We start from the raw sequence: 12,950 nt of genomic DNA on the forward strand, positions 1-12,950 counted from the left end.
AGACTACAATGGCTTCAGTCCCATTAACAACAATGAAAGATGGCAGCCATGTATAAAGAGGACAATTTTTCATGGAGTTAATGGTGGTAGAACACTATTTGTCAGCAGGTGCTGAAGTAGAAACTTTCAGTTCTGAAGAATAAGGTGCGGGGGGAGAAGGAGAAAAGGCATAGATCCTAAATACATTATTGAAATGTAGCCCCTGCCCAGGATTCCAGTAAATTGTAACTCTATGAGATGTTTGAAGGGTCTCTTTTGTTTTCCTGTTAACATTCGGGACAAAAATGGTCTGGTAGAGGGTGCTAAATTTCTTAAAGGACCCATTTTTACTTATTTTTAACTCAAACTGATTAACAGATTTACTTGTATATTTTCAGAAAATTCATTCTGTTCTCCATAAGTGCTTATAATTTTGGGGAGGATACGCTGAATTCTTCATATATAACAAAGTGGCTAAATTACTGCTTTAAATGCAAACTCAACTTTCTTAACCTTAACTATGGCACCATGAAAAGCACTTTCATAATATTGTACTCATAGATAAAGAAGGTATAAGTCCTCATTCTTCTGGTCAATCAGTATATTGACTCCCTTCTTGCATTTTTGCTAACACTTTTATCGTAGACTTCATGAAAAAATTAAAATGAAATACAGAAGTTGGGTCCTGATACTGCTTCTATTGGAATCAACAGAAAAATTCTCTGTTGGTTTTGATGTTGCAAGATCAGACTCTTGGTGCAGTATTTTGCTTATTTTATTTTGTTCCAATTGTTTTCTTTACACCAGTATAACTCTACCAAGTTTCAGTGGTATTGCAGCTGTCAGAGAATGTACCCCCGTGTCCACACCCTACACACTATTGTAATAATCTCTGTACGACTTATGCCTTGTTAGGTATTGTCCTGATAAAATGTGAAACAACATTTTATGTATATGTGACGTTATAAGTTTCCACTGTATGGTGCTATTAACACATGTTCCAAACTAAGGCTGGCAAACAGATCTGTCTCTCCTTCATTTGCATTTAAGCAGTAAACAGAAGGGAAACAAAGGATGCTCACAAAAGTGAGGGAAAAGCAGCAGGGAACATCCTTCCATATAGATTTTTTGTCTCCTGAATCCCAGCTGGAAATGTTTTTCAAGAGGGGAACTGACACTATAAAAAGGAGGAATAAACACTCCAAGCTCTCTCCCTCACCCACCCATCCCATTCACAGCACCAGAAGTGACAAAGGAAACATTTGTCGAACTCTGGGAGAAGGGGTCCTGACCTACAGAGCTTGGTCAGTACAACTGCTGAAAGCATATGGAGAGAAGCTTTGCTTGAATTGGATGTAATTTGTTAAGTTAGGCACCAATAGCATTTTAACTTTATTTTCTTGTAATCATTTCTGATGTTCATGCCTCACGTAAAATCTATCTCTTTGTAGTTAACAAACTTGTTTTATTGTTTTATCTAACCATGTGTTTGGGAAATGCCGTTTAAGGTGGCAAGTTGTGTGCTATTATTTCTATTGAAAAAACAAAGGACTACATATAAACTTGTATTTTCCAGAGAGAGTTGGGCAGTACAGGACATACATTTCTTGGGAAAAATCGAAGGCTGGGAGTATGTAGGGGTCACCCTGCAATATAACCCAGGCTGGTAAGAGTCAAGGTGTGGTGGGCAGGCTGCAGCACACACACAGACGTAGGTGGGAGTGGCTTACATGCTGGAAGCTGTTTGTGAGCAATCGAGGCTAGAGGCTACAACAGCAAAGCATTGTGAAGGGCACGATAGGTTATAGGCAGGGGTGACACAGCTACTCATTAATGTGAATTGTACCCCGGTATGTCATGGCATCTGAGTCTCCTCAGGATGGGATACAGAGATAAAATGTTGTGAGTCCAAAAGTATAACTGGGTTAAAAAAAGAATTAGATAAGCTCGTGGAGGATAGGATACAGAGATAAAGTTTCTTGACACCATTAATGACTTCTTTTTGGAGAAGCTAGTCCTAGAAAACACAAGGGAAGAGGCAGTCATTTATTTATTCATAAGTGGCACACAGGATCTGGTCCAAGGAGTAAATATAGCTGAATTGCTCAGTTATAGCAACCATAATGTAATTAAATTTAACATTCTTGTAGGGGGAAAAAACAAAGAAACCCGCCACAGTAGCATTTAACTTCAAAAAGGGGAACTACACAAAAATGAGCAAGCTAGTTAAATGGAAAATAAAAGGAACAGTCACAAGAGTGAAATGCCTGCAAACTGCATGGAGACTTTTTTCAAACACCATAACAAAGGCTCAGATTATGTGCATACCCCAAATTAAAAACCCCAAGAGGACCAAAAAATGCCACCATGGCTAAACAACAGGGTAAGACAGGCAGTTAGACAAAAAGCCATCTCATAAAAATTTCAAGTAAAATCCTTCTGAGGAAAATAGAAAAGAGCATAAACTCTGGCAAATCAAGTGTAAAAGTATAATTAGGCTGGCCAACAAAGAATCTGAAGAGCAACTAGCAAAAAGACACAAACTAAACAGCAATTTTTTTAAAGTACATCAGAAGCAGGAAGCCTGCCAAACAAGCAATGGGGCCACTGGTCAATCAGATTGCTAAAGGAGCACTCAAGGAAGACAAGCCCATTGCAGAGAAGCTAAATGAATTCTTTGCATCAGTCTTTGCTGCAGAGAATGTGAGAGAGAGTCCCTCCCTGAGCCATTCTTTTTAGGTGACAAAACTGAGGAACTGTCCCAGATTAAGAGGTAAATAGAGGAGGTTTTGGAACAAATTGATAAATTAAACAGTAATAAATCACCAGGACCACTTATCCCATGACTGGCAATTACAGGCTGGTAAACCTAACTTCAGTACCAGGCAAATTGGTTGAAACTATAGTAAAGAACAGAATTATCAGACACATAGATGAACATGATATATTGGGGAAGAGTCAACATGGCTTTTGTAAAGGGAAATCATGCCTCACCAATCTATTAGAATTCTTTTTTTTTGTGGGGGGGGTCAATAAATATGTGGATCAGGGTAATCCAGTGGCTATAGTGAACTTGAACTTTCAGAAAGCCTTTGACAAGGCCCTTCACCAAAGGCCCTTAAGCAAAGTAAGCAGTCATGGGATAAACGGGAAGGTCCTCTCATAGCTCAGTAACTGTTTAGAAGATAGGAAACAAAGGGTAGGAAGAAATTGTCAGTTTTCTGAATGGAGAGAGGTAAATAGTGCTAACTTCCAGGGATCTGTATGGGGACCAGTGCTGTTCAACATATTCATAAATGATCTGGAAAAAGGGATAAACAGTGAGGTAAATTTGAAGTTGATACAAAATTATTCAAGATAGTAAAGTCCAAAGCAGACTGCGAAGAGTTACAAAGGGATCTTACAAAACTGGGTGACTGGACAACAAAATGGCACATGAAATTCAATGTTGATATATGCCAAGTAAAACACATTATAAAACAGAATCCCAACTATACATACAAAATGATGGGGTCTATATTAGCTGTTACCATTCAAGAAAGAGATTTTGGGAGTCATTGTGGATAGTGTTCTGAAAACGTCTGCTCAATGTGCAGCAGCAGTCAAAAAAGCGAACAGAATTTTAGGAACCACTAGGAAAAGGACAGATAAAAAGACAGAAAATATCATAAAGCCACTATATAAAGCCATGATACACCGACACCTTGAATACTGTGTGCAGTTCTGGTCACACCATTTAAAAAAAGATATATTGGAATTGGAAAAGGTACATAGAAGGGCAACAAAAATGGTTAGGGGTATGGAACAGCTTCCATACAAGGAGCGATTAAAAAGACTAGGGCTGTTCAGCTTACAAAGGAGATGACTGAGGGGGGATATGGTAGAGGTCTATAAAATCATGACTAGTGTGGAGAGGGTGAACAGGGAAGTGTTATTTACCCCTTAGTGTAACACAAGAACCAAGGGTCTTCCAATGAATCATAGAATCATAGAATATAGGGTTGGAAGGGACCTCAAGAGGTCATGTAGTCCAACCCCCTGCTCAAAGCAGGACCAATCCCCAACTAAATCATCCCAGCCAGGGCTTTGTCAAGCCTGACATTAAAAACTTCTAAGGAAGGAGATTCCACCACCTCCCTAGGTAACGCATTCCAGTGTTTCACCACCCTCCTAGTGAAAAAGTTTTTCCTAATATCCAATCTAAACCTCCCCCACTGCAACTTGAGACCATTACTCCTTGTTCTGTCATAAGCTACCACTGAGAACAGTCTAGATCCATCCTCTTTGGAACTCCCTTTCAGGTAGTTGAAAGCAGCTATAAAATCCCCCCTCATTCTTCTCTTCCGCAGACTAAACAATCCCAGTTCCCTCAGCCTCTCCTCATAAGTCATGTGTTCCAGTCCCCTAATCATTTTTGTTCCCTTCCGCTGGACTCTTTCCAATTTTTCCACATCCTTCTTGTAGTGTGGGGCCCAAAACTGGACACAGTACTCCAGATGAGGCCTCATTAATAGGCAGCAGGTTTAAAACAAACATAAGGAAGTATTTCACACAATACACAGTCAGCCCATGGAACTCATTGCCAGGGGTGTTGTGAGGCCAAGAGTATAACTGGGTTCAAAAAAGAATTAGATAAGTTCAAGGAGGACAGGTCCATCAGTTGCTATTATCCAAGATGGTCAAAGACACAACCCCATGCTGTGGGTGTTCCTAAATGTCTGACTGCCAGAAGTTGGGACTGGATGATAGGTGATGGATCACTCAATAAATAGCTCCGTTCTGTTCATTTCCTATGAAGCATATGGCACTGGCCATTGCTGGAAGACAGAATACTGTGTTAGAAGGTCCTTTGGTCTGCTCCAGTAGGAAAGAGGAGAACTTGGTCTATTTTCTTTAAATTGCATACAACTTTATTACAATTTTACTGACTCCAGTTATGGAGGCTGGATGAAAATTAGCCAATCTAAAATTCAAGCACGCTAGCAGGATATTAAGAAGCCTATAAATGGATTAGATTCTGTGTTTTAATTTTTAATTGAGTTCTCATTGACTTACTTCTTTCATCAATATTTTGACAAATGAGCAATAAAACCACATCCAATTGTCCTTTTCCATAAAGAAATAGGAAATTTCTAATGAACTGCCAAAAGCTCACTCAAAATTCTAAGAGGCAAACTCTGATCCTGATGAAGTTTTGCTATGTACTTCAATGGGCTCAGGATACAGTAAATGAGTTTTGATGGTGTCTATAAACTACTTGCTGTACACAACAGTTAGAGATTCACGACTGATGTATTGTGAAATTCCCCAGGACTCAAAGAGAAACCAAAGCAGGATATGATCAAGCTTGTAAAGCACAGAATGAAATTTCTTTCTTCTATGAAAAATTAGAATAGATCTGTCTAAGAGTCCGTCTTTTCTGCTGTGCAACAAAAATCTCTAGCCTTGAATCTATAGGCTGTCCTTTACAAAGAAGCTTAACTGTATAGTCCTTTACTTTGATCATGTTCCAGGTGTACAGACGATCCAACCAATCTGTCACTTGTGACTAAAACCTTGAGTGTTAAATAAATGCCACGCAACTGCTGGCAGAATGGCAAATCTGAACATTAAGACGATTAAGAGAGAGCAGAGTGTCAGTCCAACTACAATAAAGCTAATATCATTCAGTCTACTGTAATTTAAAACAGCTGTAGGCTGGCCCTGGCCTGTAATATAACAGACCAAATTCTTGGACACTGAGTTATTCTTAGAAGTATGCATGAAGGCATTGGCAAGCCCTGTTGCAAGTTGCCTGCTGCCAGCACCCTGTCAGTAGCATGTGCCAACAGATCTAAGAGCTATTGTTCTAGCTTATGAAAAATAACTTCAAGTTTTTAATTTCAAATTACCGAAAGGCTGGCAGGATATTGGAGCCCCAGTATGCTTTAATCCCAGCCTTACCTTAGTGAATACTAATTTTAACAATGTTACTCAACGAAGACAAAAGTTGACACCCTGCTCATTCATCACAATGTATATGGTGCAATTTAACATGGCCACATCAAATCGCAGGTGGCAAGAAAAGGGGGAGGAAAGAACAGCACATCAAAAAGAGTGATAATGATGAAAAGGCAATATAGACAAGTATGCTACCTTTTTACTGGCTTGACATAAAAGCTAGAATACACATTTTTAAAATGTTGGTCCAGGAAAATATAGCCTCTCACCTATTTTATCCATCTACTCTTTCAAAGACTAGTACTGCTACTGACATTTCCTGTGCAATATCAGTTGGGAAAGTGAAAACATAAGTGGAATTTTCAATAAAAATGTTGTTTGATAGGAAGCTGAGCCATTTCAGCATTGACCGTGCTTTTGACTTCAAAAAGCTGCACCATTGCCCAAGTGGGTTTCTATATTACTAGATGGAATGTATTGAATCTACTTTCTTTCTCTTTGCTTGTGGAAATATGTGCTTCAGAGCTTTGTCTTTTCTCTGTTTTCAGAGACATAACTTGATGCCCCTACTTCTAGAGATACTTGCTAGCTCCTACCCTATGCAAGGGAGGGCAGATATAGCTCTGTGAAAAATGCTGTAATTAATTTGGGGAGGGGGTAGAAGCAGGAGTATATTTCATTATAAAATGCAGACAGAACATTAGTGATCTATCGCTGTATTCATAAGCATTGCAATTATTGTTGCCCCTTTCGAAGTGAACAGTTAGTCAAAGTTTGGAGCCCCGGGGAGGTTCCAGTTGGGAGTTGTGACAGTCTGTATCCTTATGCTCACCCTTTTTACAAACTATAATGGATTTTGTACAAAGTATGCCTTGTGAGGTATCATCTGAAAACTCATAATGTGCTGATCATTGTTGTGCTGGTAAAATAGATGTGGCACCATTGTATGTAAAATTTATAAAATTTTACTGTGTGGCGTTCCTGAAACATGCTCCAAGTTTAGAAAAGCAGGCACAAACCAGTTCCTCAGAGACAAAAGGCAAACTCATGCGTGAGCCACGTAACAACAAAATCAAAGGGGCTAGTACCTGGTTAAATGGCTGTTCTGTGGCAGGAAGAAGGGTGTGAGCGAGAAATTTACATCTTGGCAATGGAACAGCTGGAGGTACCTGTGCAAACAGACTTCCTGTTGCCAAAACCCCAGCTAGAGATGATTCTCAAAGAAGAAAATTACTGTAAGAAAGGGGAGCAAACTCCCCAGATTTTCTCTCTTCCCTTTTTCTCTGCCCAAAACATCCAGAATGCCTGAAGGACAAGGAAAGGAGCATTGGTCCTGGCTGAAAGGCATCTAGCCAGTAAGACTGCAAAATCATGTGGTCAGAGAGACATTTTACTATGAATTCGTTTAGCCTCTTAAGTTAGATATTAGTTGCATTTTACCTTTTATTTTCTTGCAAGCAAATTCTGACTTTTATGCCTCATTACTAAGGCTACGATTGAGTCATGGGTATTTTTAGTAAAAGTCATGGGCAGGTCACAGGCAATACACAAAAATTCATGGACGTGACCTGTCCATGACTTTTATTATATGCCCCTGACTAAATCTTAGTTGAGGGGGGGATGCTGCTCTGGTGGGCTGTGGGTCCGCTGCTCTGTGGGGGGGTGCTGCTCTTGGGGGGAGGCCAGGGGGCTGCTGTTTGGGGGGGTGCTCTGGGGCAGTAGCACCTGCTGCCAGGGGCCACCAAGAAGCGGCTGCTCTGGTTGCCCCCGGGGTCACCTACCTGCCACTGGTCCCGCTGCCTCCGGGACCACTGCTCATGCAGTCCCCGGGGCAAACTGCCTGGGGCCACTCAAGCAGCGGTTGGTGTGTCTGGCTCTGGGGCTACTCCGGCAGTGATGGTGCGGCTGTCCCTGAGGCTGCCCCAGCAGCTGGCTGCGGAGCTGCTTCAGCAGCGGCCGGTGTGGCTGTCCCTGGGGCTGCCTGAGCAGCTGGCCCCTGGGCGACCCTGCTGCTTGGGGGACCCTGGGGTCAGCTGCCACACTGGCAGCTGCAGAAGTCTGTGACTTCTGCAACCTCTGTGACAGACACAGAGCCCTACTCATTACTTGTAATCCATTTAAAATCTATCTTTCTTGTTTTATTGTTTTACCTAAATCAGTGTGTTTGGATAGAGGTGTTTGGGAACTTCAATTTGAGATAACTTGTGCATTTCATTTTCTATTAATGAAATGATGGACTTTATATGAGCTTGTGTTGTCCAGGAGGGTGCAGGGCAGTACAAGACACATTTCTGGGGGGAAGTCTGGGGCTGGGTGTTTGCTAGTTTTGCCCTGCAGTGTAGTTCATGGGTGACTGGCTATAGCATTCATACAATATAGCTGGAAAGGCTGTGCGTGGGTAGATCAGGAATAGAATCATAGAATCATAGAATATCAGGGTTGGAAGGGACCCCAGAAGGTCATCTAGTCCAACCCCCTGCTCGAAGCAGGACCAATTCCCAGTTAAATCATCCCAGCCAGGGCTTTGTCAAGCCTGACCTTAAACACCTCTAAGGAAGGAGATTCTACCACCTCCCTAGGTAACGCATTCCAGTGTTTCACCACCCTCTTAGTGAAAAAGTTTTTCCTAATATCCAATCTAAACCTCCCCCACTGCAACTTGAGACCATTACTCCTCGTTCTGTCATCTGCTACCATTGAGAACAGTCTAGAGCCATCCTCTTTGGAACCCCCTTTCAGGTAGTTGAAAGCAGCTATCAAATCCCCCCTCATTCTTCTCTTCTGTAGGCTAAACAATCCCAGCTCCCTCAGCCTCTCCTCATAACTCATGTGTTCCAGTCCCCTAATCATTTTTGTTGCCCTTCGCTGGACTCTCTCCAATTTATCCACATCCTTCTTGAAGTGTGGGGCCCAAAACTGGACACAGTACTCCAGATGAGGCCTCACCAATGTCGAATAGAGGGGGACGATCACGTCCCTTGATCTGCTCGCTATGCCCCTACTTATACATCCCAAAATGCCATTGGCCTTCTTGGCAACAAGGGCACACTGCTGACTCATATCCAGCTTCTCGTCCACTGTCACCCCTAGGTCCTTTTCCGCAGAACTGCTGCCTAGCCATTCGGTCCCTAGTCTGTAGCTGTGCATTGGGTTCTTCCATCCTAAGTGCAGGACCCTGCACTTATCCTTATTGAACCTCATCAGATTTCTTTTGGCCCAATCCTCCAATTTGTCTAGGTCCTTCTGTATCCTATCCCTCCCCTCCAGCGTATCTACCACTCCTCCCAGTTTAGTATCATCCGCAAATTTGCTGAGAGTGCAATCCACACCATCCTCCAGATCATTTATGAAGATATTGAACAAAACCGGCCCCAGGACCGACCCCTGGGGCACTCCACTTGACACCGGCTGCCAACTAGACATGGAGCCATTGATCACTACCCGTTGAGCCCGACAATCTAGCCAGCTTTCTACCCACCTTATAGTGCATTCATCCAGCCCATACTTCCTTAACTTGCTGGTTGAGGAGTGGCTGCTCTCCTAGTGAAGCAGTGTAAAAAAGCACCCCAGGCTGGGGAATTGAGGGGACACAGCTATCCATCAGCTATCCATCAGATTGTACCCTGGGGAATGTCACAGGAGTAAAAATTGGTGATAGGTAGTTCTTTGATGCAGTTTTGTTTACAAAGAATGTACAAACTCAGGTGTCTCTGAACACAGAAGTAGTCAAATAGCAGGAAACATCTTCCTTTGCTCACAGCACAAACAACACTCTTTTCAGCCTGCAGCCCTGACCCAAAACCCTCTCCCCATGTTTCTTCCAGGGTCAGCCACAGTGCTGTCAGCTGCTCCTTCATCCTGTCTCTCTCTCTCTCTCTGTCTTTCTTGTCTGTTCTCAGTTTCTTTGCCCTGGTCTACACTAGGACTTTAGGTCGAATTTAGCAGCGTTAAATCGATTTAAACCTGCACCCGTCCACACAATGAAGCCCTTTATTTCGACTTAAAGGGCTCTTAAAATCGATTTCCTTACTCCACCCCTGACAAGTGGATTAGCGCTTAAATCGACGTTGCCGGCTCGAATTTGGGGTACTGTGGACACAATTCGATGGTATTGGCCTCCGGGAGCTATCCCAGAGTGCTCCATTCTGACCGCTCTGGACAGCACTCTCAACTCAGATGCACTGGCCAGGTAGACAGGAAAAGAACCGCGAACTTTTGAATCTCATTTCCTGTTTGGCCAGCGTGGCAAGCTGCAGGTGACCATGCAGAGCTCATCAGCACAGGTGACCATGATGGAGTCCCAGAATCGCAAAAGAGCTCCAGCATGGACCGAACGGGAGGTACGGGATCTGATCGCTGTTTGGGGAGAGGAATCCGTGCTATCAGAACTCCGTTCCAGTTTTCGAAATGCCAAAACCTTTGTGAAAATCTCCCAGGGCATGAAGGACAGAGGCCATAACAGGGACCCGAAGCAGTGCCGCGTGAAACTGAAGGAGCTGAGGCAAGCCTACCAGAAAACCAGAGAGGCGAACAGCCGCTCTGGGTCAGAGCCCCAAACATGCCGCTTCTATGATGAGCTGCATGCCATTTTAGGGGGTTCAGCCACCACTACCCCAGCCGTGTTGTTTGACTCCTTCAATGGAGATGGAGGCAATACAGAAGTAGGTTTTGGGGACGAAGAAGATGATGATGATGAGGAGGTTGTAGATAGCTCACAGCGAGCAAGCAGAGAAACCGGTTTTCCCGACAGCCAGGAACTGTTTCTCACCCTAGACCTGGAGCCAGTACCCCCCGAACCCACCCAACGCTGCCTCCTGGACCCAGCAGGCGGAGAAGGGACCTCTGGTGAGTGTACCTTTTAAAATGCTATACATGGTTTAAAAGCAAGCATGTGAAAGGATTACTTTGCCCTGGCATTTGTGGTTCTCCTAGATGTAGTCCTAAAGCCTTTGCAAAAGGTTTCTGGGGAGGGCAGCCTTATTTCGTCCTTCATGGTAGGACACTTTACCACTCCAGGCCAGTAACACGTACTCGGGAATCACTGTAGAACAAAGCATTGCAGTGTATGTTTGCTGGCATTCAACCAAAATCCGTTCTTTATCTCTCTGTGTTATCCTCAGGAGAGTGAGATATAATTCATGGTCACCTGGTTGAAATAGAGTGCTTTTCTTCAGGGGACACTCAGAGGAGCCCATTCCTGCTGGGCTGTTTGCCTGTGGCTAAACAGAAATGTTCCCCGCTGTTAGCCACAGGGAGGGGGGAAGGTTGAGGGGGTAGTCACGTGGTGGGAGGAGGCAAAATGCGACCTTGTAACAAAAGCATATGTGCTATGTATGTAATGTTAACAGCAAGGTTTACCCTGAAAGAATGTAGCGACTGTTTTATAAAATGTGTCTTTTTAAATACCGCTGTCCCTTTTTTTTTCTCCACCAGCTGCATGTGTTTCAATGATCACAGGATCTTCTCCTTCCCAGAGGCTAGTGAAGCTTAGAAAGAAAAAAAACCGCACTCGCGATGAAATGTTCTCCGAGCTCATGCTGTCCTCCCACACTGACAGAGCACAGACGAATGCGTGGAGGCAAATAATGTCAGAGTGCAGGAAAGCACAAAATGACCGGGAGGAGAGGTGGCGGGCTGAAGAGAGTAAGTGGCGGGCTGAAGACAGGGCTGAAGCTCAAATGTGGCAGCAGCGTGATGAGAGGAGGCAGGATTCAATGCTGAGGCTGCTGCAGGACCAAACCAGTATGCTCCAGTGTATGGTTGAGCTGCAGCAAAGACAGCTGGAGCACAGACTGCCACTGCTGCCCCTCTGTAACCAACCGCCCTCCTCCCCAAGTTCCATAGCCTCCACACCCAGACGCCCAAGAACGCGGTGGGGGGGCCTCCGGCCAACCAGCCACTCCACCACAGAGGATTGCCCAAAAAAAAGAAGGCTGTCATTCAATAAATTTTAAAGTTGTAAACTTTTAAAGTGCTGTGCTTAAAGTGCTGTGTGGCATTTTCCTTCCCTCCTCCACCACCCCTCCTGGGATACCTTGATAGTCATCTCCCTATTTGTGTGATGAATGAATAACGAATGCATGACTGTGAAGCAGCAATGACTTTATTGCCTCTGCAAGCAATGATTAAAGGGAGGAGGGGAGGGTGGTTAGCTTACAGGGAAGTAGAGTGAACCAAGGGGCGGGGGGTTTCATCAAGGAGAAACAAACAGAACTTTCACACCGTAGCCTGGCCAGTCATGAAACTGGTTTTCAAAGCTTCTCTGATGCATACCGCACCGTCCTGTGCTCTTCTAACCGCCCTGGTGTCTGGCTGCGCGTAACCAGCAGCTAGGCGATTTGCCTCAACCTCCCACCCCGCCATAAACGTCTCCCCCTTACTCTCACAGATATTGTGGAGCACACAGCAAGCAGTAATAACAGTGGGAATATTGGTTTCGCTGAGGTCTAAGCGAGTCAGTAAACTGCGCCAGCGCGCCTTTAAACGTCCAAATGCACATTCTACCACCATTCTGCACTTGCTCAGCCTGTAGTTGAACAGCTCCTGACTACTGTCCAGGCTGCCTGTGTACGGCTTCATGAGCCATGGCATTAAGGGGTAGGCTGGGTCCCCAAGGATACATATAGGCATTTCAACATCCCCAACAGTTATTTTCTGGTCTGGGAATAAAGTCCCTTCCTGCAGCTTTTGAAACAGACCAGAGTTCCTGAAGATGTGAGCATCATACACCTTTCCCGGCCATCCCACGTTGATGTTGGTGAAACGTCCCTTGTGATCCACCAAAGCTTGCAGCACTATCGAAAAGTACCCCTTGCGGTTTATGTACTCAGCGGCTTGGTGCTCCGGTGCCAAGATAGGGATATGGGTTCCGTCTATAGCCCCACCACAGTTAGGGAATCCCATTGCAGCAAAGCCATCCACTATGACCTGCACATTTCCCAGGGTCACTACCCTTGATATCAGCAGATCTTTGATTGCGTGAGCTACTTGCATCACAGCAGCCCCCACAGTAGATTTGCCCACTCCAAATT

The sequence above is a fragment of the Lepidochelys kempii genome, chromosome 1 (assembly GCF_965140285.1).
Source record: "Lepidochelys kempii isolate rLepKem1 chromosome 1, rLepKem1.hap1, whole genome shotgun sequence".
Lineage (NCBI taxonomy): Eukaryota > Metazoa > Chordata > Testudines > Cheloniidae > Lepidochelys > Lepidochelys kempii.